At 41.9% G+C, this 20,626-nt stretch overlaps 1 long non-coding RNA gene across 5 annotated transcripts in view; it reads left to right on the forward strand.

Moving 5' to 3' along the window:
- The window catches only part of LOC122883010, an 80,826-nt gene extending 61,109 nt beyond the window's left edge, over positions 1 to 19,717 (forward strand). For 3 of the 5 annotated variants that reach the window (XR_006379523.1, XR_006379521.1, XR_006379524.1), the window contains 3 exons: positions 16,258 to 16,338; positions 19,268 to 19,450; positions 19,575 to 19,717. This is a non-coding gene — a long non-coding RNA (uncharacterized LOC122883010). The remainder of the gene's footprint in view (positions 1 to 16,257; positions 16,339 to 19,267; positions 19,451 to 19,574) is intronic. The other 2 variants (XR_006379525.1, XR_006379522.1) reach the window with 1 other exon arrangement.
- Positions 19,718 to 20,626: the final 909 nt, after the last annotated feature.

The following is a 20,626-nucleotide window of genomic DNA, read 5'->3' on the forward strand; positions in this document are numbered from 1 at the left end:
TTAACTATTTGTCCCTCACTCTATAAACTTGTGTTTACTGTGCTCTGAGTTTTATTATCCTGAGATAATTTATATATCTACAATTTCAATTTCTTGTAAAATCTTAGCTGACACATGCTATCATTTACATACAGTAATTGAAGAATTTCAAAGCAAAATGAGATATAAAACAAATAAAAACTATCTATCCCATGACAAAATATTGGCTGATAGTACGGTTCATTAGAGATAACTATCTTAGGGTGCCTTCACCCCTAACCTGTTCGGTTCGGTTAAAAGAATCCCTGCTGCGTTTGACCGGTTAGTGTGGTTCGTTTGTGGTGTGAAAGCGGACCAAACACAGGATTTTTGTTCACAGTGCCAGACAAAGTAGTTATGTGACTTTAGCATGATTTCAAAAGCTAAACTAATATTAAATCCATCTGCTGGTCGTGAACAGTTCAGAAAGTGATCTTATAATTGCTCTGTATAAGCCATGCATATTTCAGTCAGGGGAGACTTCATTATGAGTGAACAAATATTTTATTGCCATTATTAACATTTTATTTATGTGCATAATAAAGATGAGAAATGTTAAGAGCCTTTGGCAATTAGACCCCATCATGACGTCATCATATTTTAAGGGGGTAGTGAAGCCGTGAGTATTATAGGATACCCCCCCTAATGGAGTCTAGACACTGGTGGTGGTGGAAGGATGGCTGAAGATCTGGATGTGATGAGGAGCAGACTTCTGATGAGCTCATCGCGGACACTGGATGTGATGAACTGGAGGTAAAAGGGGTGGAGGAGGTGTCGCAACGATCCTGCACTGAAATGACAGCAAGCAGAAAGGAGAACAGATTTAGAGTTTGACAGCAGCAAAATTTGGTTGGTTTAACTGAAAGAGTAAACGCCCATAATCTATAAAATATTAAGAGAAACAGGAAGAGAGAGAGAGAGGGATTTGAATGAATGAGGCATAAAGATACAACAGAACCCCCCCTCCGTTTCATTCTGCCTCTACCTGTTTGTCATTATTCATAACATGGTAGATTTGCAGTCTATATAAATGATATAAATGTACACATTAATAGCATTGAAGTGCTGCATAAACTGCTGTCAGTCACCAGAAACTGATTTCCCCATGTGGGTCCTGATGATGCAGGATGACAATCGACAAAACCTGTATAACATGTTTACTCATCTTGGTTCGTTTGTAAAAAGTCAGTGTGAACAGGAACTGGACCAAAACTAAAAGCCAACAATGTATCAATGGTCTGTACCAAATTAACCAAACTACTAAGAACTGACACATTCACTCTGTAGGAGTCGGTCCAGGATGCTACTACATCAGAGTTTGTGGAAGTTTACACTCAGCAACCCCAGCCAACTTGTTACTGATAGCTTTACGTTTCCGAAACTCATTGCTTTGTCCTCATCCTCAAAGCATTTTCTCTTGTAAAGATGAAACATACTGTTTGACAATATGAACAAAAAAAAAGCATAAATCTAAAACCTCTGTATTGTTTGCCTAAGTATGCTTTTCTATAGTAAGTAAATGTAAATGGCATTCTGTGCCGTGTGAGAATGGAAAGTTTGTGGCTTAGTGAAAAGTAAATTCTTAGCGCTCGATGCGACATTTTAAACCCAGAAAAAGATGTGAACCATTGGAAAATTAGAGTAGGCCATTTCTTATAGACTGTTTTGTATCCAGTCCAATTGCTAGTAGGATTATCGGTCACTTGTTGTGGTCCTTTAAGTAACTTTCTTCCCTACCTTTTTGCAGCCTTCACTGTAAAAGGCATCTCACTAAACCATCTTTGTAAATGCAGAAGGACAGGTTTGACCAAACACATGACAGCTCATCCATGCTGTTTCCATCAAAAGTACACACGAGCTTCCAACACCTGCAGAGATCAGCCTTCACAACCGTTTACCAGCTCTCTGTATACACACCACGAGAGCCCCTCAGTGCAGCGCAGCCAGCATGCATCAGTATTCACTCAGCTCTTCTGTCAGAAAATGTTGATAAAATGACATTTTCATCACTTCTCTAGGAGCACTAGGACATCCCTCACACACACACACACACACACACACACACACACACAGTAAGAACATGCAGGCACACAGACAAATTCACAGAAGCACATACATCTTCAGTATGCACAGAAACATACAGGCAGACACATGGGCAGATGCAGCCACCTGGACACACAGACACACACACACTGTCGTCCTGCTCAACACATCGCACCCATTCTCCTCAACACGTCCCATTTAATCTGATAGCTGGCTGCAGGGAAATGTGGCAGGAAAATAATTAAAAAGTCTGTGAAGGAGAAAAAAAGGACAGAGAGGAGGAGAAGAAGAAAACATGACGGGACAAATAATAACAGCAACAACAGTGGCACGGTCATTTTTATTTGTGGGAACATTCTGAGAGTTTGAGGTAGTAAACTCACTGACAGCACAAGCTGGGATAACATTACAGACTCAACATAGACAGGATGGGCAGCATTTACCTTCAGGTTGGAAGTATTACAGCAAGCTGCGTAATGCTCACAGATGCTAAACTGAAATTCCTGGATTGCAGAAAACCAGCAGAGTGCAACTGCCAGGGCCTCAAAGGTCAACAATATTCCCGCGTACACGTTTGTGTGAGTGTGTACACAAAGCATTAAAACTGCTGTACTTCCCTCTGTTCTTTGGAACCTTTTGCAAGTGAATTGCAGACTGCTGGGAAACCCTCACCTGCATTTCCTCTTTTACTCAACATATTTGTACACTAGGAATGCTGGGTATCTGCTTGGTATCTGCTGCGTATTTGCAGTCATCAAAACATGCAGCAGTAACATAAAATATGCCTGTGGGAAACCTTGCTACTCATTTATCAAGAATATGTTGGTGCTGACATTAAAATTACTGGCAGGAGCAGTCTACATGAGCCGAGCAATGTTTGCATTAGCAGCTAACGCTACTTCCAAATGATACTTTACAAAGACATGCGTGGGACTTATAGTAATATTGGCTATGTAAAGGGCATTTTGTTATTTTGTATGGATGAGTAAAAAGCACACAGGCACTTTGGGCAGATATAGGGGTCTTGTGCAATTCAGTAGACCATGTGATTCTGAGTTGGCACAGCCATGCAGCCTGATGTGTGTGTTCTGTGATTACAGGTGACCATCGTGGTTGCTAAGTTGTTAAAGTGTACTAATGCAGATGTAAAACGAACATACATGCGATCGTGGGTATCAGTAGTGGAATAGGAGTTAATGTGACTTTGCTCGAGCTAGCTAATCAGCTAAGGGGAATTCTTTGTAGTCGCTGGTAGCCTTGTGTGTATGAACATTGTGAATGTACGTATTGTTACTACAGACTGTGTATGAGCACGGGTGTTGAAGTAATGTAATGTAATTACTGTTACGATTTGTGTTTTATGCACTTTTGTTGAAATAAGAGATTTTATTTTGTCATGGAAAAGTAATTCAGTAGACCATGTGATTCTGAGCTGGCGCAGCCACGCATTAGGCTGATGTGTTCTGTGATTACAGGGAAGGAAAGAGAAGAAATACATTTCTTTAAAACCATGCACGCCTGAAAAATCCTTTCACACATCCAAGTGTGTAACACATGCGCCCATATGGTGTTGTTGAAAATAACACATTCAGATCTTGATGGATGACTCTGACCTGGGAACAGCATTTCAGTAAAAACTTCATCCTCCATAAAGTTGAGAAGTGGGAAAGGCGGCTGGTCCTGGAAGTGTTTTGCCCATTCTTTATTACCATTTCACATTTTTCTTTCAATGACATCCTCAACGTTTCTTAACAAAGAAACACGGGACTCTGGCAGATGATGTAACAATCCAAGAGGTTTATGTTGTGGCCACCAGTTTGAATTATTTCAACTTGGAGATCAACGGATATTCAATACATGTACAATCACAAGCAGTTTGGTGTCAAGATATAACAGCTAAGATACAACAGCTAATACATACCAGATGTGCTAGCTGTCACAGATGTCACTGTTAGACAGAACACATATCAACAACATTCAAAGCTCTCAACATCATGTAAACAACTTCTGTTCCTTAAAATTATTCTGAAAATGATCTAAAAGCTTCTAAGAGACTGGAACAATGCATCTGTCATTTTTTGGAGTAACCTTACTCTTATTTCAACTTTGTCACAGAGAAATCATGGTTTGTCTGGCGAATTTATGAACAAAACATGGCATAGTTGCTGAATTCATCCAAAATTGACCCACAATCCAAAAGTAAACTGATTTAAGCTGTAGATTGTATTGTCTGTTTTCTCAACACCGTAATTGTTAGCTTCTGCCCAACATAATTTTTAGCTCTGTGATTGGAGGTTTGATGACGAAATGCTCCTTGGGAGTTATAGATAACTTCTCCTCCAAAGGCCTGGACCTTTTTTTATCAAAGAAACAGATATTTTGTGACACTGTTGTTCATCTTCTGTACTGATGATTCAGCTGGGAGAGTTTCATGCAGATCCAATCCATAGAAGTGCTCCAACTGTGAGTCACAAAACATTGTCTATGGGAAACATGAATGGGACTGAACCAGAAGCTGCTAAAATAGCTCCTAGCACTCAACTCTATGGGGATTGGCCCAAGAGTTACCCAGAGTATCACACTGTTACTGCCACACTGATACTGATGTGGCAGCAGACAAACCTTCCCAGTGCTTTCTTCATTTAGTACATTCAAATAACAACTGAGTCATTATTGATGATTATGACAGCTGAATTAATATAAAATCACAGCTAAGTCGCCTTTGAATTGCAGTTTATTGTGTTGTTCCATATCAGTTTGTGCATTTAGATACAAATCAAATCACTTGAGGAGATACACATAAGGCCAATGCCTGGAATTTAGAAATACTGATACAAGATACTGATAGTACTGTATACTATATAAAATACTGATACTGTATTTTCTGCAAATTTTATCTTCCAACATGATGCAGTTTCAAAGCCAGAAATATAAGCACATGTGCGTGGTATATAATGGTGAAGAAATACTAAATGCATTTATTTAATTAACTTAATTAGCTGGTCAGACTTGGACATGCCTCAGACTCAGCTTAATGTAAATCATCTTGACTACAGACCTGATCCTCACTCCTTCTGTCTGTGTTTCTCTTTTTTTTTTCTTACTCTCAGTTTGCGGCACAGACCAGATCATACAATCGGACCTTCTTTTGGCGTAGAAGCTCTCAGGAAGTTGTAGGAAAAATTGGCCTTTCTTCCTGCCTTATGGCTCTTTGTTCCTCTGTAGTGCCTGTGATATGCATTATCTATATACAGTACATGTAGCTGTCCATCATTCTCTCGTTCGACTTGTTTTCAAGGGGAATTAGTCATCCTCAGCTGTCTTAACTGGTATCCTTTCACTTTCTTGCTTAAATATATGTACAAAAATACAATTGCCTGCATCAGCATTTTCATGTTCTAAGTAATGTTAGTACAAGTGTGAGCAGACAGTATAAAATGCTTGCACAAGGGTGTATAGGCTTTATTAGACTTTTCTTTTGTCTAGTTCAGCAGTATCATTTGAGCATTTTGAAGATGAGAGTGGACAGTTTTTTTGTTGCTTTTTTCTTAAAAGGAGACTGTCCAGGTCAGGCTCATCTAGTACCTGGCCTGATTATCTCCCCAAATTAGCCACATAAATTACCATCATTGCACAGTTGGCCTCAGTCACTGGCACTAGAGAATAAGGTGGGGATTAGGATCGCTGTGCAGTTTGATATGACCTGAAACAGGAAGACACAAAAACAAGAATAAAATGATAGGGTGCATTTTAAAGGATGGTGATATTCTATAATTTTCCTATTGTCAACACATCCCAGTAAAAGAGCAAAACCAATAATGTAAACCAACAATTTATTAGTCCGTCTCTTAATACTTTCTGATTTCCCTACCCTGTCTGTGGTGCTCAAGCACATTGGTTCATCTTGAGGAGGTAGATTATAAAAATGGGTCATAAATATATAGTTTGTTTCACTTTTTAAAAAAAGGCTTAGTAATTTCCTTAAACAGTCAGGCACTGTGATTTTCAGCAAACATTACTCGAACAGGAGGAATTCTTGGGGACTATTTTCATCTGCAGATTAATACATATTTGGTGCTCTAGTGAGTATTTGGGGCAGCAGGACGGTGTATGTGGGATTGTGTCAAAATAAACTACAGTGTGTGTGTTCATGGTGATGAAGGAACATTACACATGTGCTCCTTAGCTAAGATGAGCACCTCGTAGGTTAAACTAATAGCCTGCTAATTCCCACATGAGCTTTTAAACAATGCCGTATTGACAATTAGTATAATAACGCCATGAAGCATAACGTCAGATATTATTTATGATAACTTTAACAAAGTTAATTAATTTAACAAAGGATACTGATAACAAAGGATACTGATAACAAAGATTGCAGAATGGACCAGCCGAGTGAGGGGAATTAACTATTCACACGGTAAAATCCATAACTGAATGAGGCAGAATAAGAGTGGTGTGCTGTGATGTTGATCATCCTCCAGCAGGGAGTTTCATACAGCTGCCCCCCACATTCATATTTATGAATGTGTAGAAATACATAGTCCCTGCTGTTATTAGGGGGTGTTGTTGTCGTCGACATCATATGGCATTACCAGCTTGGTGACTGGACAGGTGTAGACTGCCGCTTTGATGTCAATGTCCGCTGACCGAATCCTTCCATTGTCACTGGGATGAATGGGCCAGAGAGCCCTGGGAAGCTGTGGGTCAACTACCATGACTACTTGACCTACAGCAAGTCAAGGTCTGCCATTTCTGGCGAAGTTGAAGGTTGGGATATGTTAATGACGCCACACCGTACACCAGTGCAATGCATGCTTTGCAGCAACAGTACGGACGTCGATCATCCTCCAGCAGGGAGCTTTATACACATGATGGTCCCATTGGAATTAACTGATTGCACCATGAAACGTTGCTGTTTCAAATGCTGGTGTGACCAGGACTTAACCAGTTTGGGGGCTGAAGTTGATTGCTACTTAGTCCCATTTGTAACTTGAGCACTCCCTACGTTACTCTGTATGTTACACCGTGTCGTGATTCAAATTGCGAGGTAACATATTTAGTGCCGAGGTTACCGGACTACTTGTTGCTGTGAACAGTGGGATCATTTGCTATCACCACTGCTGAACCCATAAAAGCAAGACTGCTAATGCTAGCTAGACCCCCCTCCTTTGTACAATGTGGGACAAACACTACAGTGACTGTACAGGAGGTTGACAATGGTGCTCAGCAAGTATTGAAATAACATGAACAAAAAGCTATTTAGCTGCTCTCAAACAACTGCTGTTGGGAACGCCCACTCAAAGGCTGAAGCTTAAGATTCCGCAAATTATGTTCAAAATGCTTTATCATCTTTTCAAAAATGGAAAAATACACATAATAGCTGTTTCATTGTAGTTTAAAGGATTAAGAAAGGAGAATTAAAAAAAAAAAAACAATTTCATCAAAGCATGTTAAACATGCATTTTAAAAAGTGACAACATATTAAAACATATGAGCTGAGAGTTCAAACACATGTTAAACATACAGTACAGTCCCTCCACAGAATAACAGAGAGGGAGAGTAGGGTGAGACAGGTGTGGGGGAAGTATGAACAGTGACAGGCTGCCGTCCTGCTGTTAGCTAACATTAAGGTGACATTGTCCCTGGCAGGGTGTCCCAGAGGCCTCTACCCACCAACTCAACACCCCACTCTCCACCATTGCCATCACTGCTTTCCCCTTTAAAATCCCTGGCTGTGTCCCTGCATGGCTCCACTGTTTGGGTCTTTCTTTAGCCCTGGCTGTTCAGGAGGCTATATTGGCCGTCTGTCTTTAGCCCTGGCTATTCAAGGATGCATTGGCAGGGAACTATACTGTTCCAGCACCGCGAAGGCCCTGACAACAGCAGACTATGCCAGCTGTTGCCACCTTTATATACAGTGATATGTCATCTCTTTTCTCAGCTCATCTCATCTGTCTCTCCCCTCTCGACCGGCGTTCTCCATCTTTTTCTCTCGCCTGCTCGCTCTGTCTGTTATCTTTCTGTCTGTCATTTCTTGCTAAGTTCTGTCTCTTCAGGTTGTCTACATTAATCTGTCTGTTTATCCATCTGTCTGCGTGACTCTCTCCTCTCTCCCATTCTTGTTTTCTTCTGTCTTTCCTCTCAAACACTTACTCTGACTCTCTTTAACCTTTGCTCTTTTCTTTTTCCCTCATTCTCTCACTTTCTCTCTCTCTCTCTCCCTTGCTGATTGTGGCCTCCCTATTGAAGCAGGATGGTGTGTCTCTACGCCCCGACAGCCTGTACACCCCCCGAGTATTAAACAGGAGCCAGGAACCAGGAGATGAATGTACAGCACTCTAGATTAATGAAGTGATTTTCAGGACAGTCCATATTACTGACAGACCCCTCAAATCACATGCACACAACTATACACACACATGCAGAGTTGTACACATATGCAGAAGCACATTCATGCTCCGGACTGGCAAATTTAAGCACACGAGCATCCACACACACACAAACACACTCTGGCTGCTTGCTGATGAAGGATAGACCTGTGTGTTAGGACAGGGCTGGGGGTGGGGAATAAAGCTACTGAGGAATGTGAGTGATAAGACATACACTGTAATCATTCTCTGCTATTCATTCACCCTCCCCGCCACTCCCTCTCAGCTCTCCATCTCCCCATCAACTCATCTCCTGTGTTTTATTACAGGGGTTTTCAAACTTTTTTTCTCAGGGGGACTGTATTTTCTCTCCAAGTTTCCCCTCTGCTGCTTTTGCTGACTGCAGTGCAGATTCTACATTATAAGCTAATGTAACAAAATATTACACTGCTGTTTTTTCAGAGAAGTGACCTACTGTGTCACAGTGTTTTTTTCATCCTGTTATTTGTTGGAGAGTCTTGGGAAGGATTTGGCAACGTCACACAGCTAATAGCTTTGGATACTAATTTTACAATAATTTGAGGACGGTTTTAAATCTTTTTGCGACTCAGGCCTGGACCCTGGCCCAGACTTTGAAAAATGGCACTCTAATGTATGTTGCTCTGATATGTTTTTGCACAGCGATGACGTGTAATCGGTCAGCTTTTTACACAAACAGCCTGTCTGTACTCTGTGCAGCAGAGTGCTGTGAGTAATATATAACTCCTCAAAGGATATTTGTATTTTCACATGCTCTTCGTGCCAAAAAGGGCCACAAATCTGACACATCTGATGATTAAGCAATTCCATATTTTGTATTTAAATAATTTTGGCCGCCATTTTGGTATTTTCTAAAGAACTATACCAGAGTGATTGACTGAAGTTTGAGCTACCTAACTATAAATCATAACCATTTTCAGATGGAGGCTAAACAGTATTTTTCCTACTGTTGTAGGCAGCCATTGGCTTCCATTCATTTCTGTACATTACACAGATCCATTAGCAGACTTAACCTTTCTTGAGCTGTGTATTCCATTACAGTGAACTTCTGCATACATTTTTGTCAGTGTTACATTAATGTGGCTTAGTATAGCAATGTAGCACATATTTAAAAAGTGTGTGCAGTGTGTTACCTCAACAATAACGCAAGCAAGTTTCAAGGGTGTGCTAATGGACTTTCTTATTGTACAAAAATGAATGGAATCCAATGGATGTCTGGATTGGTGGACTCAATTCATCCAAACTTCTATGGTCTACAAAATGGTTTGCTGTGATGTAAAGTATAAGCGATGCATGCAAAACAACTGCATCAGCATCAGCATCAGCATCAGCGACAGTGAGAAACTGCTGTTCCCCATTTACTGACAGGAAATGGCTTCTTTGGCATTATGAGTGAACTCACTCACTAAAACTCACTTACCGATCGCCCGTTCTACAGAAGACCTCATTTTTGGAAAGACAAATAGAAAAGCTTTATCCTAAATTTTTTATTTAGAATTTATTCTATATTAATAAGAGCAGACCTGACTCTACTGCCCCACCCCCCACCGGATTGCCCTTCCTGCCTAAATGTGATAGGACTTTACTAAAGGCCATCAGCGTCTATCAGTGTCAGGTATCTATATTGATATCCTCTTTCAGGGACCTAACTAGAAGGGGGCATTTGTGCCTTCTCTCAGCTTGCCACTGTGGCAACTAGATTGGGTTTGTGAGTTTGTGGCAACTTTTCTCTGTGACCAGCTCAGATATTGGGAGGGAGAGTGCTTGTTTTCCAAATTGAGATGAATGAAAAATACGGAAAATGAATAATCCTTGCATTTATGCGTTGGTCGATGCTTCTACACAGAAGAAGACAAGAAAACAATTACATGGTTTACCGTAAAACAGCTTAGCATGCACGTTAATGTTCATGGCATGTGTACAGTAAGTGTAACATGCAGGCTTTATGATCAATTCTTGTCCATAAATATCAAGTCCTGCAAAACATTATAACAAGTTTCAGTGAGGTGCTTGGCAGCTGTTAGTTACAATTAAGTTTGATCCATGGAACACACACAGCAGCCAATTGCATTCTCTGATAAGTGAGTCACTGGTGTTCATAAGCTAGTCCAGTGAAACTTTGTCTACATACATTGTCAAATAGTTTCTGGCAAGGTGTGTTTTTGCCGGCAGGAAAATTGTTAGGTCGATGGGCTGGGCATGTTGTTTTAATGCAGTGAGCTACTTTTCTTAAACCTGAAACTGATTTCTTTTTGCCCTCTTGTGGGCAGCAGAAACAAGTTGTGAACATTGACATATAATCACCTTCTAAATTGATATGGTGAACCTGTTAGCAAAGAGTTGCTTATTTACACATCCAGCATTTACAGAGCAACATTAGCAGTCATTTGGAGTCGTACGTCTGGCCACATGGCGAATGTAACTCCAATATTCACTCTCTTTTAGCTCTGTTTTGCTTCTCTACCAATCCTGAGGGAAATATCTGGCACTTTAGCTGCTAAATGCTCCACTGTGTTCACCAGCTGCTCTCTGACTGGGACTGTCTGCTGTTTGGTGCTGAGCAGGTAGTGTACAGTGGGTTTTTAAAGCTTTTTCCCTTAAAGCAGCTGCCTGCTGTGGCCCCAAAACAATGCTATGAGAGCGATGAGAGTGAACCAAAAGTTGTGGGCCGGACAGCTAAACAATGAGCTGAAACTCACTATAAAGCTCCGTAAAGCCGAGGGGAGCTGCAGAGTCAGGTGAGAATTCTCTATAGGTTCATCACTACAAGCGAACCCCTTTCACATTGTCACATTGTCATTTCATACATTGTTATTAGGAAAGGATCCATTATAGCAGCTCTAATAGTATGACAAGTTAACTTGATTATGTTAGTCATGTACAGCAACGGTTGTTATGCTAATGTGGACAGTAGAAATAGTAGAAATTGCTTTAGCAAGATAGTCACATTGAAACAAGCAGTCCCTCACGATATTTAATTAATTCATCATGAGACTGGCTAACAGATATTTCATCTGGGGTATTCTTCTCTGTGACAGATGCTTGCATAGTCTATACAGGTTTACAGACACACCTTCAGCTCAGCGTCTTCTGGCCTCCATTATGTGTGGAAACAGTGCTGTGTGTGTCCATGTGATTGTGCAGTACTTTTACTGTACAGTAAGTGTCCGCCATGCACCGGTGTACATGTAGAGCTGCCTGTGGAGATGGCTTACACTGATGGGCATTTTCACATGTAACAAACACACACACACACACACACACACACACACACACACACACACAGAGAGGGATGGAGGGGCCATGCTTAGGGGTTCAGGTATTGTTCCTGACTTAGCTGACAGCCAGTGACCCCGACACCGACATACGCTCCATCCAAATGAACATCTCTCTCTCCGTGTCAGCTATCCATCTCTGTCAATCTCTCTGCCAGCTGTCTATTTATGCTCTCTGCCTGTAACCTATCTATCTCTGTGTTTATCACTCTCTCTCTGTCTGTCTCCTCATGACTCTCTCTCCCCCTCCGACTCACTCCCTCACTCGCTCACTCTCTCACCCCGCTCACTCTCTCACTGTCTGTTTTTGAAGTCCTCTATATCTTTGCCCAACTCTTCGTCAAAGTCAAGGTTTTTCGCTCTCACTCAGTTTTAGCCCTCATCAGTTGAGTTTCATTGATGTTTTCCTGGACGCCCTCTGCTTCCCACCAAGGTCTTTCCTCCTCCACCTCCCTCTCGCTCTCTCACACACACACATACACTCTCGCTGAGCCAAACACTCTGTCTTCACAGTCACTCTGAATCTGCACAGAAATCAGGAACAATTTGTGAACAAAAGGTTATATTGGAAACATAAAAAGCACTAAAATGCAACAGGATTTTAATTTATTCCCAACAGAAACACCCATGCACACCAAAAATTACATGTAATAAATAATTATGCTATTTTATCAAAAAGTGCATAAGAGGAATACTGCATAAGATACATTTCAACAATTTATATCAGGCGCTTCATTTCTGCTCACAATAATTGAAGAGCAGAATGCATAGAATTTCTACGTCATATTGTGATTATATTTTTAGATTAACTCAGCTCAGTGAGCTGAAGTAATACAGTGGAGTCTGGTGGGGGCGGGCATTGGCTCCTGTGGCCTCCATATTCTCAATGCAGCTTGCATTTGCAACTTTTATTTTGCTGAAAAATGTGTCTTAAATATGTGCATATGTTTTCTTTTTTGTGAGTGAGCGTGTGCATGTAGAGTGATGTGTCTTATTTGTGTGATGCATGCATGCAGTTATGTGCATGATAAAGTGTATGCTGCTGTGTGCATGTGCCACTGGGGCAGTATATATCTGCATTGGCTGTTTACTGCATTGCAGGAGATCTGTCCCAACTGGCGAGGGTACAGCCTCCCGGTGTGAGCGCCTCATCTCGTGGAGGACGCAGACGTCAAAATCTGCTTTCTGCCTTAAGAAACATTACAGCCTGCATCTCCCTCAGTGATTATTAACAGAGAAGCTGAGATTATAAATGAGTCGCAGTTTCACAGAGTGATGACGGAAGTGACAGCACCAACTGGCAAACTTTTCCTTCTCACTCAGCATTTCTTTTGTCTTTGTTGCTGTTTGTCTCTGTTTGTATGTTTCGTGCTGATTGTACGAACAGCTACTGCACGTGTTCACACGGCTGTAGAGAGGTTTTCTTGTAGCTATCTTTGTTTGTGTACATATGGTCTCTGAGGTAATTATGACAACGCTGTAATCTGTAAATATAACCCTGAATTATCACCGTAACAGATCCATTGTAATGTAATTTTGTGTTCAGGTGAATCACATAAACGCACACTTATATGGTAATTTGCTCATGCTACTGTATAACTTAGTCAACATTATGAGCACACTTGTAACATAACTGCCCACAGTTTAGTCTCTAGTCTGTACTCCATGATATAATAAATAACTTCTGCGCTAACTGCTCTCACCCTGGAGAACAGCTGATTCTGAGTCTATATTGTTGCTGTGACCATGACAAAAACAACAGAAAAAAATCTTAATTAATTATTAATATCTAATTATGTTTTGTCCAGATTAAAAACTATGTGTAAAGCTTTACTTATGGGAAATGTAATTTTTCGTCTCTGGCGGGGTGGATAACCAGCATTGGGTATTTTATTAAGTTTGCTATTAAAACACAAATAAACCACAGGGTACAGCCTCAGAGAGGTACAGTATGTAGTCAGATCTTTACTGCTGATAGACAGATAGGCGAATACTGCGAAAGAAACCACTGAACTGAATGCTCATGTAAGCGCACCGTCATTCCGAATGTCAAGTTATCTGACCTTACCTTACTGAGTCGTAGCCCAGTTGTTGAAAATCACTGGTGTAACCTGACACCAAATTCACACACATTAATTACGCAAATGCGCACAAAACAATATGAACATAGCTCACAGTCATAATACATAAAAACATCCTGCCACATGTATATATATATATATGTACATAACAATCATGTTATATAAATCATGTTATATGATCGCTCTAGGCCACAGTGTCTCTTTAGGCTTTGACTGGATCTTTATCTTGTTATAACAACATACCAACTTATCATAATGAGAAAACTTTCTTCTTTTAATAACATCAGTTGATTTGTCATTATAATGAGAGAGATGTGATTGTTTTGATGTGATACGTACACTCCATAGCAATCTGGGAAAATGCAGGACTTGCGAAAGTAGGCTGAATCTATTTTTTTCAGACTGCATGTGGAAAGACGTGGATCAGAACTCTTACAAAGACATTGTTTTTTTTGGACAAATGGGGATTTGTTTTTCTGAAAGTTTCCAGTTCAAATTCACACACCACACTTCTGGTTGCTGGCTGGCCCAGAGCTGCAACATTTTGTATGTTAATGATTGTATAAACTGTCAGTAAAAAGCCCACCAATTGTCAGAAATTGCCCCATGTAGTGCATACAGTTTACAGAGGTAAATTCACACACATTTAAATCTTAGGTTAGAAAATACTTTAAATACTATATTAAAGTCCTCATTACTTTTAGCCTTTTAAAGGTGTTAAGATCTCATACATTTTTGGCTTTTCATTTTCTACATGCAAAAATGGTGCCTATTCCCATATATGTGTATGCATCCAGATCTGTACAATTTCTCTTTCCATGCAGTGGTAGATTTTGTGTAATAATGATAAAGTTTAACAATGTCGTTACACAAGAAGTGCAGTTTCTTGTTGAGTTTCTTGTTAAAATAGAATAAAATGCCATTACAACATGAAAAATATCTTGTTATAACATAATACAGATCTTATTGAAAGGACAAATTGTTGTCACTATAGTGAGCAGCAATACGCTGTTACCAGAATGATCTGGCGGCTGATTTAGAGTCATTCTGATTTTTGTAATGTCTATTGCACTGACTGTGCACCTTTCAGAAAAGAATATTTTACTGATATTCACACGCAGGATAAATACATCATGGATACCACAATATAGACAAGTCATTATGTGTAATGTGAAGCTGTTGTAGAGCTATTTCAGACAGAAGCTGGAAAAGTATTTGAGGCTGTAGCTGTGTGTCTCCTGTGCAGTAGCTTCCCCCGCATCTACTGACAATGGTGTAATGTGTTTTTCACTGCAATAACAGACTAGAGTGGATGTGGTGTAACCGAAAATGGAACCAAGTGAGAAGTGGTAATGAAATGTTTCTATTTGGTTGATAGAGATGATAATGCAAACAATTCCCACCAGCGGATTTTTCTTTTTTCCCCCTGTTGCACGGAATTGTAGTTTGTAGCACAAAATCACCTGGGGACAAGGTTACATGGGCATTATTAAGCATCAGTTTGCTTTGTGCTTGGCCCTCTCGACCCTCTTCCTCCTTGGAACATGCAAACGTTAACAGCGAGATCAAAGCATTAACATTCTGAGGAGAATGTGCAATGTGTGTGTGTGAGGGGGGGGGGATTGGCTACTGAAGGTCTGGTATCAGTCAAACTGTCTTCTTCACGCATGGGTGATTGGCCTCGCCTAAGGCCTAACGTGGAATACCGACAGGAGGGGACGAATGAGTGGAGGAGGAGGAGGAGGAGGATGTTGACGTGAGAGGAGGAGAGAAGAAAAAGGAGCAAGAGAGAAGAGAAGAAGAAAGAATAAAAGGTGGGGACATCTTCTCTGTCTCATCACAGCCAGGGGGACAAAAGTCAATTTAACAGCAATCACTTGGCTGATAACAGCCACCCTGTAACCTACTACTCCCTCAATGACTCCATCTCATCCCTCCCTCTCTCCCTCTCCCCCCTCTTTTGCTGGCCATCCCCAAGGAGTGCTATCATGTTTTCTTTCTTGTTTCCCGACTTTAACACGTCCATTCATTCACTCCTTTGCTTCTTGTTTATTCTGCTCTTTTCAAACGTCTCTCTTTTTTTCTACTTTCTTTTCTTTTCTTTCTGTCTCCACTTTTCTCTTTGGTGTCAAAATCCCAGAATCACAGCCATGCAAGCAAGTGTGTTGCTCATCTTTCATGAGTAAAGAGAGAAAATTAAACACACTCACCAGTCTCTTTCTCTTTTACACACACACATACACAGAGATGCTATAAACCCTACAAATTGGCAAGGCCTATTTTAGTCTCCTGTGAAAGTTTAGTAAACTCAGCTGGCCCTTTGGCCCACATCCTCTTGCTGCCTTATCCTTAGCTTTTGTGTGTGTGTTTGTGTGTGTGTAGCACACGGCCAGCTACATCACAGGCTGACAGAGCCCTTTCCTTTTATAGCTGCCCCCTGAGTAACCAGCCCAGAAAAGGGAAGAGGACAGGGGACAGACACCGTGTCACATTCTCACACACACCTGCTCGGTAAGACACACACATATATGTACACACTCCGACACAAACTTACACGGTTGTGCACATGTTACACACAATCAGCAGTGCACTGGTACACACAAACATGGAACTACAGCTCATATGCACACAGAAATTCAAAAGTGCACACATGTATAGAAACATTTTAATGCAACTAAACACAGAAATAGAAACACATTAAAGTATACTGTACATTTCTGGTATGACACACACACACACACACACACACACACACACACAAAGGCCAGACACATTCATGTGCACATAACAATAAAGGTGATCTCTGCTCTGCATTAAGCTGAGATATACAGTTCCTCTTCATGCTGCTGATCTACATGTTTTCTAATTAACAACGATAATTCCTACCTCGACTCTATTTACTGCTGTGGTAATAGGGGATATCATGACAGGTATTAACCCAATTATCATGAGAATTATAGCCCCCTCCATGCCCTAGCTGTGTTCCAGTGTGAAACAGTAACCATCACCATCCATCCTGCCTCGATAACAAAGCCCATTAGGAGCCTCACAGCCACCGTTATGGCCCAGTGGATGTTTGCATGAGAGGAATTAAGCTTTATCTAAATAGCTCATGTTGAGTTTAGAAGTATCCAACTTTTATAAGGTGTTTCTGTGTTTCATTATGCCTAAATAAACCAATAAAGTAATGTGAGAAGAAGTCATCTGGACTAGTGGGAACACCAGTGAACCATCCAACCCGTTCTCATTCCTAGGTCGTCAAATACCGACATTTTGTCTCCCTTTATCCTCTGTATGAGACGCAAAGGGCTTTCAATTAACTCCAATGTAAAACCATCCTCGTCAATATTAGACACTCGGAGGAACTGCTCCGGCCGTCCATTCACTCCAATATTAACCTGACCGCAGAGCTACAAGATGCTGTGAGCATTAGTCCCAGTGAAGAAACGTCGCCCGGAAGTATGTTCCTCACTGTTAATTCCCATGTAAAGGTTTCTTTCAATGATATCCTCAACAATTCTCGAAAAAAAAAAACCCCACATAAGTGTATGAATCCTGACTTGACTTGCCCTGACTTTTCTCGTGCCACCAGCAGGTCAAGTCTTTCACTTATCCAGTGAAATATTTCAACATCTACAACATGGATTGACACACATTTTGGTACAGCTATTCATGGTCCCCAGTGGATGTGTCCTAATGACTTTTGGCAGGCCAAAATTTCAATTTGTCTAATACTTTGATTTATGACAAAATACCTGCAAAACTAATGATATTACTATCAGCCTCAGCTGTAGGCCTACTTTGTGTTTTGTGCTAATTAGCAAATGTTAGCATGCTAACATGCTAAACTAAGATGGTGAACATGATAAACATTACCTGCTGAATATCAGCATCCTGTCATTGTAATTGTGAGAAAAGTTAGCATTTAGCTTTAAGAACCGCTGTGCCTAAGTACAGCCTCACAGAGCAACTAGCATGGCTGTAGACTGTTTCAGTCTGTCTCTTCTTCTAGTGCCTTTTTGGCTTAGTTATGTACTGAACTGAATGAAAGTGCACTAGTCAGCAACTTACTGATGCGTGTGTGGAGGTGGGTATTGGTAGCTGTCAGCTGCAGAGGGAGAGGTGGTGGAGTGGCTCAGGTGAGCAGCATCAGGGAGAGGTAATTGGCCAGTAAAAACGAAGTTCAGCACGTCCTGGACCTGAGAGCAAAACTCCACACGTTAGGGCAGTTGTCATGGGTGAATTTGCTCCAGGCTCAGGAGCGCCAACAACGCCTGTACAACAGAAAGGCTAGATTAAGAAAATTCGGAGATAAAGTGCTTGTATTACTCCCTTCATGCAGCTCCAAATTACTCGCCAGGTGGCAAGGACCCTTTGTGGTCACATGGCGCATGGGCGACATGGACTATGAGGTTGTGCGGTCTGATAGGGGAGGGGCAACGCAGATCTACCACCTCAACCTCCTAAAAGCATGGAAAGAGGCGGAGCTGGTAGCTCTGGTGACAACGGTGAGCGAGAGAGATGAGTTGGGGCCTGAGGTTTCAAAATCAGCCAGTGCGCCTTGCTCTCTTTTGACAACCATCTCACACTGTCCCAGAACAGTTTTGCCGTTGCGGGTCGCACCAACCTCATAGACCATCACATTGAGACTCACCCGGGAGTGACGGTGTGTTCACGGCCCTACCGGTTGTCTGAGCACAAACGGAAAATGGTTCAGGAAGAATTAAAGGCCATGCTGAAGATGGGGGTAATAGAAGAGTCCAACAGTGCCTGGTGTATCCCCATCGTTCTTGTAGGCAAGAAGGATGGTACCATACGGTTCTGTGTGGACTACCGCAAAGTGATGTGTCGTGATTTGATGCCTATCCGATGCCTCGGGTCGACGAGCTCCTGGATTGGTTAGGCACCGCTCGTTTTTTCACAACGCTGGATTTGACCAAGGGCTACTGGCAGATTCCCTTGTCTCCAGAGTCTAAGGGAAAGACGCCCTTCTCCACTCGGTACAGGTTGTACCAATTTACCACACTTCCGTGCGGGTTGTTTGGGGCACCGGCCACCTTCCAACGCCTCATGGACCGAGTGCTGCGTCCGCACGCTGCATATGCAGCCGTCTACCTGGATGACGTTATCATCATCATTGAGGCAGGTCGGTCTCACCGCCAACCCGAAGAAGTGTGTGGTTGGACAGAGGGAGATACGGTATCTGGGGTACCACTTGGGTGGAGGGCAGGTGCGCCCCCAGATAGACAAGTTCATCCGGCAGTTCATTCCCAACTTCGCAGAGCTGACCAGTCCCTTGACCGATCTCACCCGGAAATGTGCCTCAGATCCGGTTCAGTGGACAGAGCGGTGCCTACTGGCATTCGAGAGGGTAAAACAAGCCCTCTGTGGGGAGCCTCTCCTCCACACACCTAACTTTTCTCTCCCTTTTGTTCTGCAGACTGACACTTCGAACAGAAGAGTGGGGGCTGTTTCGTCCCAGCAGGTGCAGGGTGTCGACCGCCCAGTTGTAAACATCAGGGATGCAGATGGCCGTGGCCGACTTCCTCTCCCGTTCCCGTTGGGAGGGGGGGTTAGACCGGATGGCTCCTCGGCCTAAGTCGGGCGGTGGGGGTATGTGGAGGTGGGTATGGGTAGCTGTCAGCTGCAGAGGGAGAGGTGGTGGAGGGGCTCAGGTGAGCAGCATCAGGGAGAGGTAATTGGCACAGCTGAAACTGGTTAATTAATTATGCTCTCCCTAAATACAGTAGCATGAAGAGCACCTGAAGAGAGCCACAACAGCCAGCCAGGGTGGCTGGCTTTTCTGGACAGAGGCAGAGGTGCAGTCGGAGGAACCGCTGATGCTAGAAGGAAAGATTTTGTGTGGAGAAAAAGAAAAGAATAAAGAATATTACATGAAAACGTGGTCTCAGCGTGTGTCTCAGAGCAAAGGGAACTCACGGTAGCACGATTCTGCTACAGCATGTTTGAATGACAATGTGAGCTAATGAACAAACTACTGTACATATACAGTACACTAACTATGAGGCTTTAAACTGAACTGGATGATACAATCTGAATCAGCAAAGTGATTCAAAATTTCCATCTGTGATAGAAAATATCTATATTATTGTATTCTATTTTATTGACCTAAATTATTTGATTCTCTCGTAGTCATCTGGACACTGTTTTCAGAATCAAGACGTTTCGGATTCTGAAAACAGAATGTTTTCGGACGTTTCGGATTCTGAAAACAGTGTCCAGATGACTACGACTGAAACCTTTTCTACGATAGAACACTCCTGGACAAATGAGGGACTACACCGTTTTATTTGATTCTCTCTTCATCATTGTCTCCAGAGTATGAAAAGCTAAGGTGTTAACTAAAAGCCACCTCACACTCTTGAGACACATGGGCTTCCTGTGTGCCTCCCCTCGGGGTTTGATATATGAAGTAGCCCGTATAGTGCATGACAACATTAGTATGAACAGTAACATCAATCTGGCCTCTACAACACATGAGCAGTGATCCACTCTAACATATGGATGAAGCGACACAGAGGGTAGGGAGAGAAGAAGCATGTGAAGGATCTGATTGTTAGGAGAGGATGGATTTTTAGAGGGGAAAGTCAATTACGGCTCACAAAGCACTTGGTTAAAATATCAAGGTCGCCATACGGTGATAGGCCCTGTATCCGTGCTGTGTCAAAATGCCATTTTTCATCGCTTTGTGTCTCTTCTGGAGGTCAAACCCATTTGGGCTTCATTTATTAACCCTAAAGTGCTGCTGCTGGCAGGAGCTGGGCTCTCAGCGCTGAGG

The sequence above is a fragment of the Siniperca chuatsi genome, linkage group LG10 (assembly GCF_020085105.1).
Source record: "Siniperca chuatsi isolate FFG_IHB_CAS linkage group LG10, ASM2008510v1, whole genome shotgun sequence".
NCBI classification, from domain to species: Eukaryota; Metazoa; Chordata; class Actinopteri; order Centrarchiformes; family Sinipercidae; genus Siniperca; species Siniperca chuatsi.